Source organism: Talpa occidentalis, unplaced genomic scaffold (assembly GCF_014898055.3).
Source record: "Talpa occidentalis isolate TD23 unplaced genomic scaffold, MPIMG_talOcc4v2.1, whole genome shotgun sequence".
Lineage (NCBI taxonomy): Eukaryota > Metazoa > Chordata > Mammalia > Eulipotyphla > Talpidae > Talpa > Talpa occidentalis.
Window position 1 is genome coordinate 31,042,867 of NW_026555331.1, and position 18,953 is coordinate 31,061,819.

Here is an 18,953-nt window from a genome sequence, read left to right on the forward strand (position 1 = left end):
CTTACATTGGCCTTGGAAACTTGCCTTTGACCACTGGACACAAGTTAGCCTTGTCCCATGATCCAGTTCACTTTGAAGACCATCAGCCACCTGGTCACTCCAGAACAACGGAGTCTCAAGACCCCAAAATGAAAGGAGTGACTAACTCCCATTCAGTACTTGTCTCCGGGACAAGATTAGATTTTAGACACACTATCAGAGCACAGTTATAGGAAGAAATGAGAAATTAGTGTCTAGTAGATCAAGGAATCCATTTTGCAGTTTGCCCCTTGCTGTAGTGGAGCAAATAAACAGAGCTCACCACCTTGCAAGCTTGTAGGGGTCAGACAGGAAACTTAACAGGACCACTATGTCTGGCAGCAGATCTGTGTTCATTTTGCCTCGTCCAAATAGCTGATTGTTGTCAGCTTTGTTTGCTGAGTTGGAGATGTAAACCTAATGGTGCTCGGTAGCTCCATTTGCAAGAGAAATCAAAATATCTAGATATCTATGTGAATTTTCAGATAGTGAGTGGACCAGTAAAATATATTTCTGGGCCTGTCTGTACTTCTATAGCATTATTATTATTATTGGAAGATAACTAAGTTGCTTGAGAGCAGGATAGCCATATAGTTAACATGAACTTAAAGTCAGATTGCTAGCTAAATCCTGACTCCCTTCCCTCACTCTATCTTAACCTCTCTCTGCCTCAGTTTCCTCATCTGTAAAATGAAGATAATTTTAACAACTACTATTAGGGTTAATGAACATTAAATAAATCTGAAAAGTGATTTCAAGAGTCTTAAGCATTTAGTTACATACTACATAAGTGCTTTTTAAAGTTCAACAAATATATTCCCAATCCCTGCCCTGCCAGTTTTTGGAACCTCCTAGGTGGCAGACAAGTTAATTTTTCATTGGGGCCTAAGCTCACTGAGATATAGATATTTTTGGAATTTAAAAATATTCCACACTACAGGTGGGGAGAAATAGAAAACCTCAGTTTGACATTTTCGTTAGCAAATCCTAAAAGACAGACTTAAATATCCTAGCACTAGTATCTGATGGTTTTACATAGAAAGAGATTTGAGATTTGAGTGATTAGAATGTATTTCTTTTGGGTCTTACTAATCTTCCAAAAGATCTGGACAATTTAAAAAAAGCAAATGGCTCATTCAATACACAGAAAGAAACAAATAATTGTTTAATCCAGACAGAACTACGTTGATCAATAGGATTTTTTTTTTTTTTTGGAGGGTGTAGAGCAGGACTGGACATGGTGCAGGTTTTCTGATCCCATGCAGACCGGGTAAAGGAGGATTCAGAGTCCTCAGTGGTTTGCAGGTCTTTATTGGATTTACCCAGTTACACAGCAGGCAGGTGCTGGGGCCGGGAGCTGGCAGTCCTCCCAGCCCCAGCAAATCCGCACTCTCTCTGGGCTCTCTGGCGTTCTCTGTTTCTGCTTCTTTGCTTCTCTCTTGGCTTCTCTTCGTTTTCTCTTCAGCTTCTGCGCATCCCTGTGATGCCGCCCTTAAAAGCACAGTCTTAGCCCAGGTGAATCCCATCTACCTATGCCCACACCCTATTCCAGGTGCCCGCCATCAGCATGCATTCAGGACCGCAAGGATCCATCATCTATCCTGATGGCGGGAGGCAGAAAAGGCTGACATTTTCTTTACCTTACAGCGTTACCCTCTCAGGATTTTCTGCCATACAGTCTATATATATATATATACAATTTTCTTATCAAACATAAACAATGCAGCCATGGCCCACAAAAACAAATACATCACAATATAACAACAAAAATACAACAGAACACAAATAAGTCCAGCAGGGCCCCAACTTAGTGGCAAAAGACAATTATTGGTACCAGCAGATGAGCCACCAAATCTGCTGCTGAGCACTGCTCATACGAGGGAGGGGAAACCACTCACGGCATCTACTGTAACACGCCAGGAGCCGTCAGGCTTCCTGGCCTTCTCTGGCTGTAGTCTCGGTGCAAGCCACACAACAGCATCCACCCCCAGGATGCACTAGCTCTGGATTGGCAATTCTATTCTGTTGGGGGTAATCGCCAACCCTCAGGCTTTCTATCTGCAGTCACTTCAACACTCGGCCTTCATGGCCACCAATGCGACTCGCAGACCCCTGCACTCAAGCCAGCCCCCACTGCACAAGCACATGGTCGGGATCCAAACTCTACTTGCGGCTTGGGCTCCACCCCAAGCCACGTTCCCCACCCATCCCCCAAGGACATGTTCCTCAGCTCTCACCCTCACTCAAGAATGAGCAGGCATCACCCACAGTGATTTTACGAGACTTACAGGTCTTCAGCATACTCAGGCTGCTTAACAGTTGCTCAAGGCTTCCCAAACTTAGCATCAGCACCAGCTTTTGCCTTCTCAGTTGGCTTTTCTCCTCTGCCTGGCTGCTGGCATACACAGGCTGCTTTTGGCCATCAAGGCCCACTGCCACCCCCAGATTCTCAAAAAAAAAAAAAAAAAAACATAACCTGCCAAGGTCCTCCGCCTTCTGGCGGATTGCCAGTCCGAGTCCATCAGTCCGAGTCCACCAGTCGAGTCCACCAGTCGAGTCCACCAGTCCGAGTCCATCAGTCCGAGTCTGTTGGCCTCTCCCTGAATCACACTGGCGAGCTCGAATCGTGGTCCTCTCTTCGCCGACGATCTGCTGCCTCAGGGGTCACTGGCTGATCCTCTCGGGTGTCTCCTCCACGCGAGGTCTGTCCTGCAGCTCCTGGACCTTGTCCATCTCCTGTGGCGCCATGGCGCCTCCAGCGTCGTCACAGGCAAACAGTCTGTTACTCCTCAGTGCCTCCAGGTCTTCGGAGGGCTCCATACCCGTCTACATGGATCATCTTGCCAACTTACACCAATTGTAGGGGCAGGACTGGACACGTGCAGGTTTTCTGATCCAGCAGACCGGGTAAAGGAGGAGTCAGAGTCCTCAGTGGTTTTGCAGGTCTTTTATTGGGATTACCAGGTAACAGCAGGCAGGGTGCTGGGGGCCGGGAGGCTGGCAGTCCTCCCAGCCCCCAGCAAATCCGCACTCTCTCTGGGCTCTCTGCTTCTGCTTCTTTGCTTCTCTCTTGGCTTCTCTTCGTTTCTCTTCAGCTTCTGCTGGCGTCCCCGTGACGCTCCTTAAAAGCCCAGTCTCAGCCCAGATGAATCCCATCTACCTATGCCCACACCCTACTCCAGGTGCCCGCCATCAGGCATGCATTCAGGACCGCAAGGATCCATCATCTGTCCTGATGGCGGGAGGGCAGAAAAAGCCTGACATTTTCTTTACCCTACAGAGGGGACACAGTTAAGTGGGAGCTAGTGTTTGTTCTCTGCTAACAGGCAGAAAAGGAGCAGCTGACTGTGGAATGAAAGCTCAATCTCCTCTCTCCTAAGAGACAATTAACTTCCATCTGTTTAACCCTCCCAGGGCCCTTCATATCCCATTTAGCCTCCTTTCCACCAGCCGGTGTGAAGTTAAGAAAACCAAACCATTTGCAATACAAGCCCTTACACATCAAAAGTCATGGGTGAGGACCGGTTGAGCTACAGGTCACCATACGAGACACAAAGGCAAAAAAAAAAGGACTTTTAGAACAACTGCTGTTTGAAGATTATAAATCAGAGATTTAACATCTGCTTTGGCCCAAAAGTCAGCTTGAGTGAGCCCCATAATATGGGATATAAAGTTCATTTTAAAAAAATGAAACTTTAGTTCTACTTGCTGTTTATTCAGAAGATGAAAGCATTCCTGTGTGCCAAAGAGATCGCTCCCAGGGGCTCACAACCAGGGAGCAGGCACTGTTTGAGCTCCTCTGAGGATCTGGATGTGGAGTGGATGAGGTTGGTGCCTGAGGACAAGCAGCCTCCTATAAACAGATAGAATGACTCTTGCGGTGAGGAGACTAAAGAAACTCCACTATACTCTGATTTCAAATAGTTTAGTTACCTGCATCCAAAGACACCTGTTTGTAGGGAGAGAACTGCAGTTCTGAAGTGTGCAACAGGAAGTGCCTGCACTCACTTTTTACAGTCCGTGTACTTTCTCTCTCCCACTCACTGCCTTTCCGATTCCCTCCTATTTATGATCTATTTTCTAATCTTCCAGGTCTTCCAGGAAGTCTTTATTTTTGTGATGCTTTATCCTTGTAACATAAACCAGCAACCAACAATCATTTGTCTGCCATCAAGTTGTATTTTACTATTGAATAAACATATAGTTTATCCACTCTGCCATGAAAGTATATATATGGGCCCCATGCATCAATGCAGGGCTAGTGTAGCTATATTTCTGGAGTATAACAACATGTTTTGACACGATTTTTTTTTTAATTTCATAAGAGATTAAGACTTGATACCTGAATCACTCCTTTAGGAATTTATAAGATCTATTCATTCATCTTATACAGCAAACCTTGATGAGTGCTTACATATACCAAGTAATATTAGTAACATTAGTATTCAGATAACCACTGGTACAACTGAATAGTACATTGTTCAGAGTAGTTTTTTAGGATGCTAAGTATTTCTGAGTGATCCATTGTAATGTCTACTCTTTTCTTTCCGATTCTACTTGTAAGCCCTCTCCCTCCTGATATAGCTAAGGTTGTCAAATGTATTTTTCTTTCCAGAAAAGTTCTTAGTTTCACTGATATTTTCTATTATCTTTTTAATCTATTTCAATTATTTTCACTCTGATCTTTTTTTTCTATTATCTTTTTAATCTATTTCAATTATTTTCACTCTGATCTTTTATTTCCTTCCTCTTACAAACTTTGGGCTCAGAATGTTCTCCTTTTCTATTGATAGTTCTTGAGGTATAAAGTGAGGTTGTTTATTTGAGATCCTCATTTTATTTGTTTATTTATTTTAAAGATTTATTTATTTATTTATACAAGAATCGGGTACGGGCCAGATGTGCGGGAGGGTGAGGATTCACCAGAGACAGAGCGGGGAACAGAACAGGCAGACTGACGAAATACACTGCTGAAGGGAGCAGTGGGCAAGGCAGGACAGGTCTGCTGCGCCATTGTGGACCCTCGCCGGCCGGATCAAACCAGCACTGCAGAAGCTGCGAACAGCTCACAGTGCTGTGCTCAACTGCCTGCGCCACCAGGGAAGGCTCTTCATTTTTTTAAAATGTAGATATTTTTATCACTATAACTGGGCCTCTCAGAACTGCTTTTATTACATTCCATGAGTTTTTTATGTTGTGCTTCCATTTTCATTTTTCTCAAGATATTATTTCTCTTTTGATTTCTTCTATGCCCATTAGTTGTTCCAGAGCATATTTTTTAATCTTCACACATTTGTGTATTTTCTATTTTTCTTTTAAAAGATTTCTAGTTTCACGTCACTATGGGCAAAAGATGTTTGCTATAATTTCTTTTCTTCTTATATATTAAGCCTTGTTTTGTGCCTAACATGTGTTTTATCCTGAGGACTGTTCCATGTGCACTTGAGAAAAATGTGTATTTTACTGCTGTACTTATATGTCTGTTAAGTCCATTTGGTCTAACATGTAGTTTAAGTTTGAGGTTTCCTTACTGACTTTCTGTCTGGATGATGTATACATTTTGAAAGAAGTTATCATTGCACTGTTGTCTATTTCTCCCTTCAAAAACATTAATATTTGTTTTATGTATTTAGATGTTCCAAAGTTGAGTATATAAATTTACATCCCCTACATTTGTTTTTTATACCACAGCTTACCTTTTATATTGTATATCTTATCAAATAGATATAGTTATTTAGTTATAGTTATTTTAATAGTTTTCTCTTTTAGTCTTGATTCTAGAGTCTTAAGTGTGTCAAGAAACTGCCATAAAACAACCTCAGATTTCTATATATACTTATATATTTGATTGCATTTCTTACACATATAATTCCCTTAAACTCACTGACTTCATGAGATAGGAAGGCAGAGAAGAAATTAGTGCTAACCTAAAGTAAGTGACTGATCCACAGTAAAGTAGTTGTCAAGGCTACCTATGTACCCAGATCTTGGTTTCATCCCAGAGATATTTTTCACTGTAATATGTTGTTATAGTTAGAAATCCTTGCCATCCAAGAACTTGTAATCACATATTATCTTACTATTTTATAACTGTCATTACCAAAAAAATCATCATATTTGCAAAAGGATTCATTACAGGTTGCCCTTAAGTAGTAAACAAGACTGTTATGTCCCCTGATACCATTGCATCTCCATTTACAGGTTTTAACTGCCACATTTCACAAAGAATTAAATTTTATTATGAATTTACAAAGAATTAAAATTTACTATGTTTAAAAATAATCAAAAATAAAGGTAATATTTCTCAGATTTCATAATGTAAGTAATGGGGGAAATAATAAAATTATAAATTATGTTTTAGGTTCAATTGCCCAGCAACACAGTTATTAAATTCTATATAGTTATGTATTACTATGATAGGTGACATTTTGCAGGTCTCAGTGGATTTCTCCTAAATGAGTTACCCCTTTGATGCTATAGCATAAAGCCTATAATTTGGGAGCTAGTTACAATTGAATAGTGTTTTCTTAATTATGACCACACAAAGATTTTCTTGGCTTGATATTTCTAAATCTTGTACAATATTAGAAAACGTATATAGCTTGTGTCACTATGCTTTTTCTAGAAGTAAAATATTCAAATTAGAAGCAAATACTAGCTAGTAATTAATTTCTATTAATATAAGGAATACAATGTTGATAATTTTTTAAATGGTAGGTAGCCAAATACAGCTTGTTTCTTATAAACTTGACTATTGTCATTTAGTACTTAATCTAATACTAGCTTTCCTAACAGGGACAAATGGAAAACTCTTCCATTATTTTGGAGGAGCCAATATTTGGTCACATGTCTTGTTCCTGCCTCCCTGGAATTGTTGCTATGTGACTAAAGGAAACTTCAGCCATTTTTATCTGGCACTTTATGCTTTTAAAATAGGAATTAATCATAATAAGTATCTGTCAAGCATTTGCTACTCAAAATACTCTGCTACAAACTTTTCCATATTATTTCAGTTAATCTTCCTAACAACCTGATGAGTGGGTGCTTCTGTTACTTCCCCCTGAGAGGCAAAAAGATGAAGCCCATGATGAAAAGTCCAGTATTAAGTTCTCACAGCTGCTCAGTGGTGGTGGTGTTGCATCTGACCCTAGAAAATCTTCTCTACCCATACCCTACCCCTCCAACCTCCTCAGAACCCTACCAAGCTCCCTCAAGCCCCCTTCACTCCATAGCCTTTTCATTGCCTATCATTGGGAAATAGGCATGACATGGAAGAAAATTATAGGTTATATCTGTCTTTGGTGACAATTTTTTCTCAACTCTGAGGTTTCTCTTTGACCGAGCAGATCTATTTCTCAATCTGGTTATTGGTTCTGTAGCTGCAGGAATGAGGTTTCTTTCCATTTGTCAGCTTGGCCTTTGCCAAAGACTTGCTTTCAATTTTTAGAAAGATTGGATCTCTTCCTCTTTCTTTTGGAATGCCTTAAAACCATGTTTCTCACTTAAAAAAAAAAAAAAAAACCTGGCTTCCTCTATCGTCTGCTTTCCCACCAGCCAGTAGGTTTTATGGTAGCATTCCATTCTGTTGTTAGTATTCTTAAAATACCAAAGATTGAAAATGTAGGGAGGACACCTTGAGAGGGCAGGTCCCCTCCATGGAAATGGAATTCAATCCTTTATCAATATCATGTCAGGTAACCATTAAGTGCTTTGAAAACACAAAGCCTTTGGGGCAACAGAGTACTGTGCAGCAGGATAGAGAACTGAACTGTTAATCAGCAATCAGAACATCCCCTAAAATCAGATGTGCTCTTGAATGTATTTTCACAAGCTGTATATAATCTCAGTCAACCTCAATCAATGTTGTCAGATACATGGAGCAAATCTTCTTATTGACACACAGGAGTTAGAAAGCATTTTAGGGAAACTTCTTGCTTCAAGTCACATACAGAGGCAACTTTGAGCTCCAGTGTGTTTCTATGAGGCTAACACTGTGAGTGAAAATGTATCTACTCACTACACATAGATATGAGCAGCCAACAAGGAATCAGGACAGTGACCAATGAGAACCACCATGCATATTAGGTTGCTAGAAGGCCAGTGCTGACTAGGATCAGTGGAATTATCATGGACACCAGCATCGAAAAGTGGAATCTTCAATACTGATGCCTCCATGGGAGCAGCCAAGGGAGAGGAGTGAATTAGGCATTTTCAGGTAACAAGAGACAGCAGCTTTATCAGGCCTGACAGGAAAAACTATATTATACGTGACCTGCTAGGAAGCTTCTAATGTCTTAGAAGGATAAAGGATACTTTCTCTCTCTTGAATGGAGGACTCAAAACAAAATTGTCCCTGAGTTAATCACAGAAATTGGTTAGAGCAATAGAACTCAACCAACTCTGATCAGAAAGGGGGACTTGGGAGTCAAGAATGTCTAGTTTTTCCCTGAGAGCTGGGAAACCAATACACTTGTCTAGCTAAAATTATGTGAAAAAGTACTCAACACCCAGTCCTTGCTTTTCCAGAATAAGAGAGATTTTGAAAAATAAACTTGTTTGCTTTCAGTTTCATTTTAACCAATGAAATGTTATCAATGTTCCCAATCAAACCTGTGTTGAAAAAATCCACAAGTAGTATGAAGTTTCTTCCCTGTTGTGTTTGTTGGGGTTGAGGTGTGGAGTCAGATCCCCTGGTCTCTGGTTTTATGTTGATGAGGACTCCTGGGGGTATAGCCCCTCTCCTGCCTGCCTCACTGTTCTAAGAGACAAGTGGTATTTCCTTCAATCCAAGTGCTTTGGGGATAGGAACTTGGAATGTGCGTCCTCGGCTTTTCCTCACTTTTTTTTTTTCTCTTTGGGGTACCAACTGCCTGCAGGAAGCATGTGCTCTTGTAATGTTCTCAGTTTATGCTCAGAGAAGTGGGGCTTATCTCTGTGGGGTTCTCTCGTGCTCTCCCCCTACCGATGGTGGTGGTGGTGGTATGTGTGTATGTGTGTGTGTCTGGTATTTCATCCTTTAAGTGTGAATTCACAGGTCACAGTCTCCAAAAGTGATTCACAGGTCATGGTCTCCAGTGTTACTGTCTATACTCAGTACGATTAGGTTTCTGCTATGGCATTTGGCAATACTAACCATCCTTAACGCCTGAAATAATTCTCTATGGCATGAACTGTTATGTTTTCCAATTTCATGTATACAGGGCCAGTGGTCTAATAATCTTCAATGTCCTATCAATTTTTCAGATTTTTAAAAAGCAATCCACTTGGGTGATTTTGTATCTAACTACTTCTTAGTACTTTAATACTTTAATACTTAGGCCCAGCCAGGCACCAGAGTGTCTAGCTGTCTAGCTGTGTCATATTTTATCAGTGTCTCCATTAACTTCCATGTTGCTAAATCCAATGGTAAGTTCCCGTTTCTACCCTCCAGTTTCCCAGCAGCGTTTAACACAGTTTAATCCCTTTTCTTGAAACAATTTCTTCACTTGGCTGGTTTTCTTCTCACCTTCTCAAGATGCTTATATCTATTCCTCTTCATCTTCCTAATCTCTGTGTTGGAATCCTCCAGGTCCTTGGTCCTAAAATTCTTCTCTTTTCTGTTCACATGCACCTTTCAGGCAATTTCATCTAGTGCCATGGTTTTATATAAAATCAACATACTCTTCCTCAGCCTCTTAACACAAAGGCCTACGTGATCTAGCTTACATTTTAAATCACATGATGTTACTCTTCCTTTTGAAATCTTCCAGTGGTCCCATTACTGTTGGAATAAAATCCCAAATTCCTTCTCTTCGAGGTTCTCTGTGATATAGTCCCCATATTCTTTCTGACTGCCCTCTCCTACTCTTTCCCCCCTTACTGTCTCTGCTCCAGCCTCTCTGGCCTCCAACCCACCAGGCTCAAACCAGCCTCAGGGACTTTGCACTTTGTATTCCCCGTGCCTGGCATGGGCTTTCTCTAAACATCTGCCAGACTACCCCCATTATTTCCTTCAGATTTTACATAAAAATCTTCTCAATGAGATCATCCCTAAGCATTCCACCTAAGATGCCAAACTTCTCCTACTCCAATTTCCCTACTTGTCCCCCCTCCTTAGCAACCATCACTAAAGTACAATATATTTTAATCACTTGTGTTATTTATTATTTTAATTATATACTCCATAAACACATGCTTTTGTGTGTGTGTGTTTGCTCACTGCTATATCTCAATTATGAGGCACATAGACACTCAATAATTCTTTGTTGAATGAATAAATGACTGCGAACGTAAGTTCTCAGAAATGTCTAAAGTAATTTTGAGCTTTGCGTTAATGATGGGAACTTTAATTCCCTTGCATTTTTTAATCCATTAGGACAAGAGCTTTTAATTTGGAAGTTTAATTCCATTGGATTTTAATTCCATTGGTTTTGATATAAAAGCTTTACTTTTTCTCTATAAAATTCATGATGGGAAAGTTTTTACCAAATTGAAGGAATCACTATATTGTTGGCATTTCATTAATATTCATCATAATATAGTCATCTAATTTCCCTGCTAAATTTCTGCCGAGCTTACTGGACAATGCAGCATGATTAGGAATAAATTATTCAACTTTGGGTAATTTAATTAGATATCTCTGAAGCTGGCATTCACTGTTCTCTCATTCAATATAGTGTTGTTTATTGCTTAGAGATTCTGTGCTTACATCTTTAAACCAGAGGTCAGAGAGAATGGCTACCACATACATTTTTTTTTTTTATTTTGCTCATACTGTGTTTAAAATAAAACAAAAACAGATTTCTAGTTTTGTTCCAAAAAATAAGAAAATGTAGCAATTCTAGGCCTCTCTCCTCTGGAAGTATATTTATGCTGCCTCCTTTAAGAGGGGCAGGTGGCTTCCAGCTTCCCCAGTTCACCTCTAGGCATTCAATTACATCACCTGTCTGACTGCTGAAGGTTACGCTGCTTGAAGATGTGAATAGGTGGCCTCTGCTCTGATCCTCTGACCTTTTGGCTACACCCCTCATGGGTCAAGGAGCCCAAGAGCAAGAAACCACACTGAGTTTACACTGAACTTTTTCTAAATCTACTCTCCAGGTGCCCAGGATCATAGAATTTCCTGTCCAATTAGTCTGAGTCACTTCAAGGACTTGTGTGAGCCCTTGACTGGGTTGGCCCTCCCAAGGGCAGGCAGACCATGCTGCTGCTATTCCCAAGGGCAGGTAGGAAAGCATGTGCGTGCGTGCTTGCGTGTGTGCATGCGTGCATGTGTGTGTGTGTGTAAGATGGATAGTTGAGGATGGAGCTTGACAATTTTGGATTGGAGAGTTCACATATATGGTAGGCATTCAAAATATTTCCACATTCTAGTCTCAACAACCTATAAATATGTTACCTTATATGGTTAAAAGGAAATTTACAGATGCAATGAAGTTAAGGATTTTAGGATGAAAAGATTATTCTGTGTTATCTGAGTGGGCCCAAGGTAATCACAAGAGTCTCTTATAAGAAGAAGACAGGAGTAGCAGAGTCATAGAAAATGTGATGAAGAAAGGAAGAGGCTGGAATGATGAGAGAAAGGGATCATGGTCAAGGAATGAAGGTGACCTCTAGAGGCTGAAAAATAAGAGTATTTTCCTCTCAGGCCTCCAGACAAAAGGGAGACCTTGAGTTTAGACTTCTGACTTTCAGAACTTCAAGATAATAATTGATGTTGTTTTAAGTCACTATGTGTGTGGCAATTTGTTACCACAGCTACCTGAAACTAATACACATGCTCGTGTGGGAGAACTCTCATGAGGAGACAGGATGGCAAGGGAAGAGAAGGGCAGAAACTGCCAGCGAAGACTGCCATCTTAGACTCAGGTGATCTCAAATATTAATGTATACAAATACAGACTCAAAAAGGAGATGTTCAGTGAAAGACTTAAACCAAAATCTGTACATATATTCTCATTTTTACATCACGTCTGTGCAGTGGCCAGAATGTCAGGTACAGCTAACACAAGGGATTTAAATAGACCGTCCACTTATCTATATTCTAAAATCAGTCAGGAGTAGGCTACAAAGGATAACTTCACCAAATCATGATAAACCAGATGCAAGGAATAACATCATATTGGGATTGATTTCATGCATCTTTTTGACTAACTTCAAACCAAATTTCCCTGTATCAAATTTCTCAAATATTTACTTGTGTTTTCTGTTTCCAGGAAACAGACACCATAATAAGTTATCCTACAGTTCAAAAATTGAGGAAATTAAAAACAGAAAATACACCAGGCTATGGGAATGGGCACAATGGCAAATCACCAGAAGGAAGGACTGAATTAGATGTCCCAATCTTTTCAACTCAGCCTCCCACAACCCCCCTAAATTCATATAATTAAAAAAAAATCCCCATCAGAAATGTGATTGCTTCAGTGGTTTAGATATATAGAACAATGTTCTTTTCCCAACTGGAGAGCAATGCTAGAAATAAGTGTTTGGGAGGACTGGCAGAACAAATACCTAACAAGAAAACATTCTCCCAGCGTTTCTGTTTTATCCCAGAGAACGGTCCTAAATTTTATTTTATTTTTTTAAGACTTATTTATTTATGCATACAAGAGCTTGAGTACAGGCCAGAGGTGTGGGGGGGGGGTGAGAAGATTCACCAGAGACAGAGTGGGGAGCAGAACAGGCAGACTGACCGAAGTACACTGCTGAGAGGAGCAGCAGGCAAGTCAGGAGAGGTCAGCATTTTAATTGATTTGTGTATTTACTCACCACAAGTCACATTGTTCACATAAAGTTCATATGAAACAAATAAAAATTAAAATCACATGAAAGAGTCTGGGTGTTTTGTTTGTTTGTTTGTTTATTTTTTGAGGGGGTTGTTGTTTGCCTTCTTTTTCTGGTTCAATGATTTAAGTTGTGACTTTGCTGGAATTACCCCAGAGCCCCCGGCCAAGGGCAGTGAGGTAGGCTGCCAGATGCACATTAATTCCATGGTCCACACCACAAGAAAAGGCCAACCCACCATGGTTGCTGCTGAGATTCATGGACTCCACACAAAGATTTGACTTGGTTGAAGCCTTTACATAGTCTTAAAATTTCAGAAAAGTCAAAGCTTATACAAAGTAGTTTTTTTCTTTATTTTGCAAAGAAAGGCCAAGAGAAATCTTTTGTCCAGGTCTGCCTCTAAAGAGAGGCAAGTATAAAAAGGAGAAGGAAAAATAAAGAAAGAGGAAAAGCAACATGCAAGGGCAAGGGACAATGGTCTGAGCAAAAAGAAAAAAGATTCCATAAGTTATCTAAACATCTGGCAGAAATTGACCAGAAAATGTAATTTCAAATGAGTGTTCTCTCTAGTCTGGAAAGAAACCAAAACCTTATTATAAATATCCCAGTTAAGGTTTTGGAAGAAAAGTATTTGAGACTACATTTCATGTGTTTTGGGTGGAACTTAGTTCTTGGATTTTTCCTCAGTTCATCTCAGGAAAGGGTAATCAATAGTGTTCTTGGCACAACTTGACAAAGAGCTTCTTGTCTCTTGGTTGAATCTCTCCTCCTGGATGTACAGACCATACCTGTATCCTTAGGGTCTCCTATTCCTGTCCTCCTTGGGAAAGGATAGAAATTGTATCAGCAGTCCCTCTTAGGGAGAACTATTTTTAAATAGAAAAATCTGGAAGAATACAAGCCACATAAAAGGTTTTTCCCAACTGGATTTGTACAACTGACTTGGCTCCTAACATACCTTTTCCCCACCAACAACAAAATTTGATGGTATCAGGACACAGCAGCCTCTGTAGGAGTCCAAAACAACATATGCTGGACCCCAACTTTGTGCCACCCACCAAAGCCATGACCATCTTCAGGCGTTCACTTCAGCTGTGTGCCAGGGGAGACAGTCCCAAACTGGTATTTTCGTCCTCTGGAATTCAGATTTTAAAAACTATATATTCACTTTTTATATCTGACAGATGCTTGCAGATGTATGTGCACTGAATCAATCAGTTCTGTATTATGATAAAGGTTAAGGTCTTTCTCTTTCTTTATTAAGTGTGAAAGGATACAGGAGAAAATCTAGACTCTTTTCTCATTCCTTCTGTCTGATGGCATGAATCCATTTTTCATGCCGAGGCCATATGTCAACAGGAGGTAACTGTTCAGAGCACAGCCCTATTAGCAGGAAGTTTACTGGCAAATACCATCCTTTGGGGCCTTCAAGCTGACTCTCATGTGTATCTAACCAGTTCTCAACCATGGAGTTGAGAACCAGTTCTCAACAAAGTCAAAAATGAAGAGGATGTGAGGGTCTCAGTGTTCCACCTTTGATTTAGTCTTCTGCTTCTGTGAGCAGCAGAATTTCCCTCCCACATGCCCTGATTCTTGCTTACCAGCAACTTCAGCTTAACACTAGATAATTGCTTTCTCTCCAGTCCTTTCTCTGCCATTTGTTTTGATTTTTTTAGCCAGCAAATACCTTTCCTTTCTCCTTCCAGTTCCCTTTAGCTCTTTCCCTTAAAGGGAAGGCTTAGTCACTCCTGTACTCCATTCCAAACCAAAATAAAACAAACAATCCCCAATGCCTTAGGATGAGATCCTTAATAGTTACATTGAGAGGAATGATTTTCTTCCCAAGCTCTAAGATCACTGCGGGAAGGACAATGCTTCTCACTTTTATGGAGGTGTTCCCCAAATTATGAGTGCACAGCACTATATTCAAGACAGTTTTAGGCAGTGCATAGTTACGGCGGATTTTGATTATGTATTTATTTTAATGTGCATTACAAAAATACAGCTGGTATACAAATCTGCAATTTCACAGTTATTACTATTTGTGACATATGTAAGTTAAAATATAAAGAGGGAATGGTTTAAAGAAAGAGATTTCATAAAAAATAGTACAAACATAATGTGGAGATGGTAAAAATCATGAAGATGAGAAATGAGCGACTAAAGCTTGAAAAATATCATTTGATAGAAATGATTTGAAACTAGGACAAATAGGGCATGATGTCAGCTTTTGGCCACACTTCCTCCTTCAGCACAAAGCCCTGACCTTGGGGCACAGGGTGGGAACACAGCTGTTACCCAGGCTGGGATTCACAATTCACACCAGGAACCAAAATATGCAGAAATGTTTCTGAATGGATAAATCCAGTTTGGAGCCTGTTGTAATTCAGGACAACATTGACATTGAGTTTACAGTTAGAAGCACTCTGGTCCAACTCTTCCAGTTTAGAGGTGAAAAGGTCCAGAGAGGTCACATGGTTTGTTCAGAATCACCACAGTGACTAGCAGCAGAACTAGAGCTCAGTCCCCCAAGTTTGCTCACCGTAAATCTTTCTATCACACGCTTGTTGCCACATGAGTCTTTCTGATGCCTAGCAAGTCTTGACTCTCAATAACATTTAGCTACATTTAAGACAAATGTCTGGGCCTCCCTGGTGGTGCAAGGGGTTAAGACACAACCTATGAAGCTGTCTGCAGCCACTGCAGTGCAAGTTCAATCCCTGGCCAGGGAGATACCCACATGGCGCAGCAGACCTCTCCTGTCTTGCCCACTGCTCCCCTCAGCAGTGTATTTCAGTCAATCTGCCTGTTCTATTCCTTACTCTGTCTCTGGTGACTCCTCTCACCACCACCCCCACACACACCTCTGGCCTGTACCCCAGTTCTTGTATGCATAAATAATCTTTTTTTAAAAAAAGACAGATTAAATCAGAGTGGTAACAAGATGGGGGACAGAGAGGAGAATGTCAGGAGTTGTAGTTGAGGACTCCTATGGATTTCATTTCAGAGGTGCAGCTGACAGCTGTATGTCATCCAGCAAGAGAGCCAGGGTAAGTGATGGAAGCTCTGAGCAGTCATTGGGACAATCTGATACTATTGCTATAGACTGAGCCCTCTTCTCAGAACCCCCACCTTTTAACATTTTATTTTAGAATATTTAAAACTCTAGAAAAGTTTCAAAGGTTGCACTAACCTGGCTTCCCTACTGCTATTGTCCTACATAACTATGGTGTATTTACCCAAACTAAGAAATTAACACGGGTACAGTAATAGCGACAAAACCATAGACTTTCTCCCCAGTTTCTTTCACCATTTTGCAGTTGTTCCAGGTTGCAGTGTAGAAGGCCACTCTGCACGTGTGTCTCCTTCAGTCTGTGACAGGTTCTGGTCTGTCCTTGTTTTTCATGACTTTGGCACTTTAAAAAAGGTCAGGTATTGTGGATACTTTCCCTCGGTTGGGATTATCTCATGATTAGACTAGGATTAGTGACTTATGCCCAAGGTGATGTGCCCTTCACATCACACCACATCTGGGGCTATGTGTTATCCACATGACTTAGCCACAGTGCTCTGAACCGTGATCCCTTGCTCTATGTTGTGCTGGTACGCTGAGCCACTGAAAAGTTCCTCTCATTTCCTTTCCATATCCCTTTCCGTATCTGTGAGAAGCATGTCACTAAGTCCAGCCTACCCAAAGAAAACGAAGCTCCATCTCCTGCATGGACAACTCACAAAGAATCTGTGACACAGTTGACCATAGTAATTAGTCAACATTCTGGGAGAGGTACTTTGAAGCATGTAAATATCTCTTGCTCCTAAAAGGATTCCCCGCTAATTTTAGGATTTACCAGTGCTGGAATATTTTATTTGTTTTTTAAAAGATTTATTTATTTATGCATACAAGAGCTGGGGTACAGGGCAGAGCTGTAGGGGTGAGAGGATCCACCAGAGACAGAGTGGGGAACAGAACAGGCAGAATTGACTGAAGTACACTGCTGAGGGGAGCAGTGGGTGAGTCAGGAGAGGTCTGCTGTGCCAGGTGGGTTGCTCCCTGGCCGAGGATCGAACTCGTGCTGCAGTGGCTGCAGACAGCTTCATAGGTTGCATCTTAACCCCTTGCGCCACCATGGAGCCCAGTGCAGGAATATTTCAATGACAATTTTCTCTTGCCCTCATTTCCTCATTTATATTTTGGATTATTCTGTAAGATTTGCTCCTTCTCTCTTATTTATTGATTATTATTTATATCACTGTGGACTTATGAATATTTATTTTATTCTCTCAGTGATGAGATCTCATTATTTACTTTTTTGTTCAAATTCTTCCAATTTTGTAATGAGATTTTTTTTTTTTTTTAATAGAGGCATGTTTTATTTATTTATTTATTTGTTTGTTTGTTTGTTCGTTTATACATGCACTGGGTACAGTCAGAAGCACGGGAGGGTGAGAGAATCACCAGAGCCAGAGCAGGGAGCAGAGCAGGCAGAAGGACCGAAATACACTGCTGAGGGGAGCAGCGGGCGGCAGGAGAGGTCTGCGTGCCATGCGGACCCTCCTCCGGTGGCTGGGAGCAGCCGGGGATCGAACCGGCGCGGCAGAGGCCGCGGGCAGCTTCGCAACCCAGCGCTCAACCGCTGCGCCACCGGGAAGCCCCAAATTCTTCCAATTTTGGCAAGTGGAATTATCAGGGAGCTTTCAGCTAGCCTCTTGTATCCTTTGACATGCATAAAGAAGAACAATTTTTAGCACTTCAAACCTTATGGCAACACAAGGTGCTCCAAGCGAACCTTGCATTTTCTAGCTTAGGTGTAGAATCAGTTCTAGAAACAGCCATTCCTCCATAGAGCCTGAGTTCCTTTGGCAGGAGAGGTGGTATTTAGAAACCAAGATATGGGATCTGGGTCTATTCATTGCTACCAGTGACAGAGCTAGAAAGTGCTAGAAAATATATGTGTATATATATGAGCCCCTGTACACGCACATTATATTAATTTATATATCTCTTTATCTGAGTATGTATAAATATGTACCAATATGTGTTCATGAGTGTGTATATATATGTGTGTGCATGTGTATGTGAGTATATACATATACATGGGTGTACATCTATAAGTATAAACATGAGATTTTACTTTTTATCAGCTGAGCTGGTACTGATGTTTCACTTTGTTTCTAAAACCCTAGATCAAGGGCCTCCCTGGTGGCGCAAGGGGTTGAGAGGCAACCTAGGAAGCTATCCATAGCCACTGCAGCACGAGTTTGATCCCTGGTTAGGCAGATATCCACAGGGTGCAGCAGACCTCTCCTGACTCTCCTGCTGTTCCCCTCAGCAGTGTATGTCCATCAATCCACCTGTTCTGTTCCCCACTCTGTCTCTGGTGAATACTGTTACCTCCCACACCTCTGGCCTGTACCCCAGTTCTTGCATGCATAAATAAATAAATCTTTAAAAAAATTTTAAAGCCCTAGATCAGCTATTGTTATGGGTTCTGATTTGGGTTCCACAAATCCAAAAATGATTTGTGGAATTCCTAACCCCAGTACTTCAAAATGACCTACTGTAAAATGGTGTGGCTGCAGATGCAACTAGTTAAGTTGTGGGCACGCTGAAGAAAGGCAGCGCCTTCCTACAGTATGAACGGTGTCCTTATAAGAAAAGGAGAAGATAGATAAAAAGGGAAGATGGTCATGTGAAGAAAAAGGGAGATGGGAGTTATGATGCCACACACCAACGGACACCCGGGGCTACCAGGAGCTAGAAGACACAAAGGAGGCTTCCCCAGAGCCTCTGCAGGAGCATGGGCTGTCAATACCTTTACTGCAGACCCAGCCTCCAGAGCTGCAAGAGAATAATGGTCCAATGTTTTTAGCCACTCAGTTTGTGTGTGGTACTTTGTCACAGCACCCCTAGGAAACTAACACAGTACCTATTTGATACTACTTTCTGCCCCATTTATATCCAATAATACACAAATCATCCACTTTATTCCAAAGGCTACTGCAGTCATATCACATTTAAAACTGTCTAGATCCATCCCAGATGTCTGTCCTTGGTAGCAAAGACGGTGCCTATTTCTGTTACATCCCTGGTACAGTGCTAGGTACAAAGCAGGTGCTCTGTAAAGGTTCGCTGACTTGAATATCTACAGACTTCCTCTGTCAACCCATTG

General features: G+C 41.1%; 1 protein-coding gene across 1 annotated transcript in view; it reads left to right on the forward strand.

Annotated features, from left to right (window-relative positions):
• FBXO43 (F-box protein 43) overlaps window positions 1-18,953 on the forward strand; it is a 60,165-nt gene that overhangs the window by 15,329 nt on the left and 25,883 nt on the right. The gene's annotated exons all lie outside the window — the stretch shown is intronic.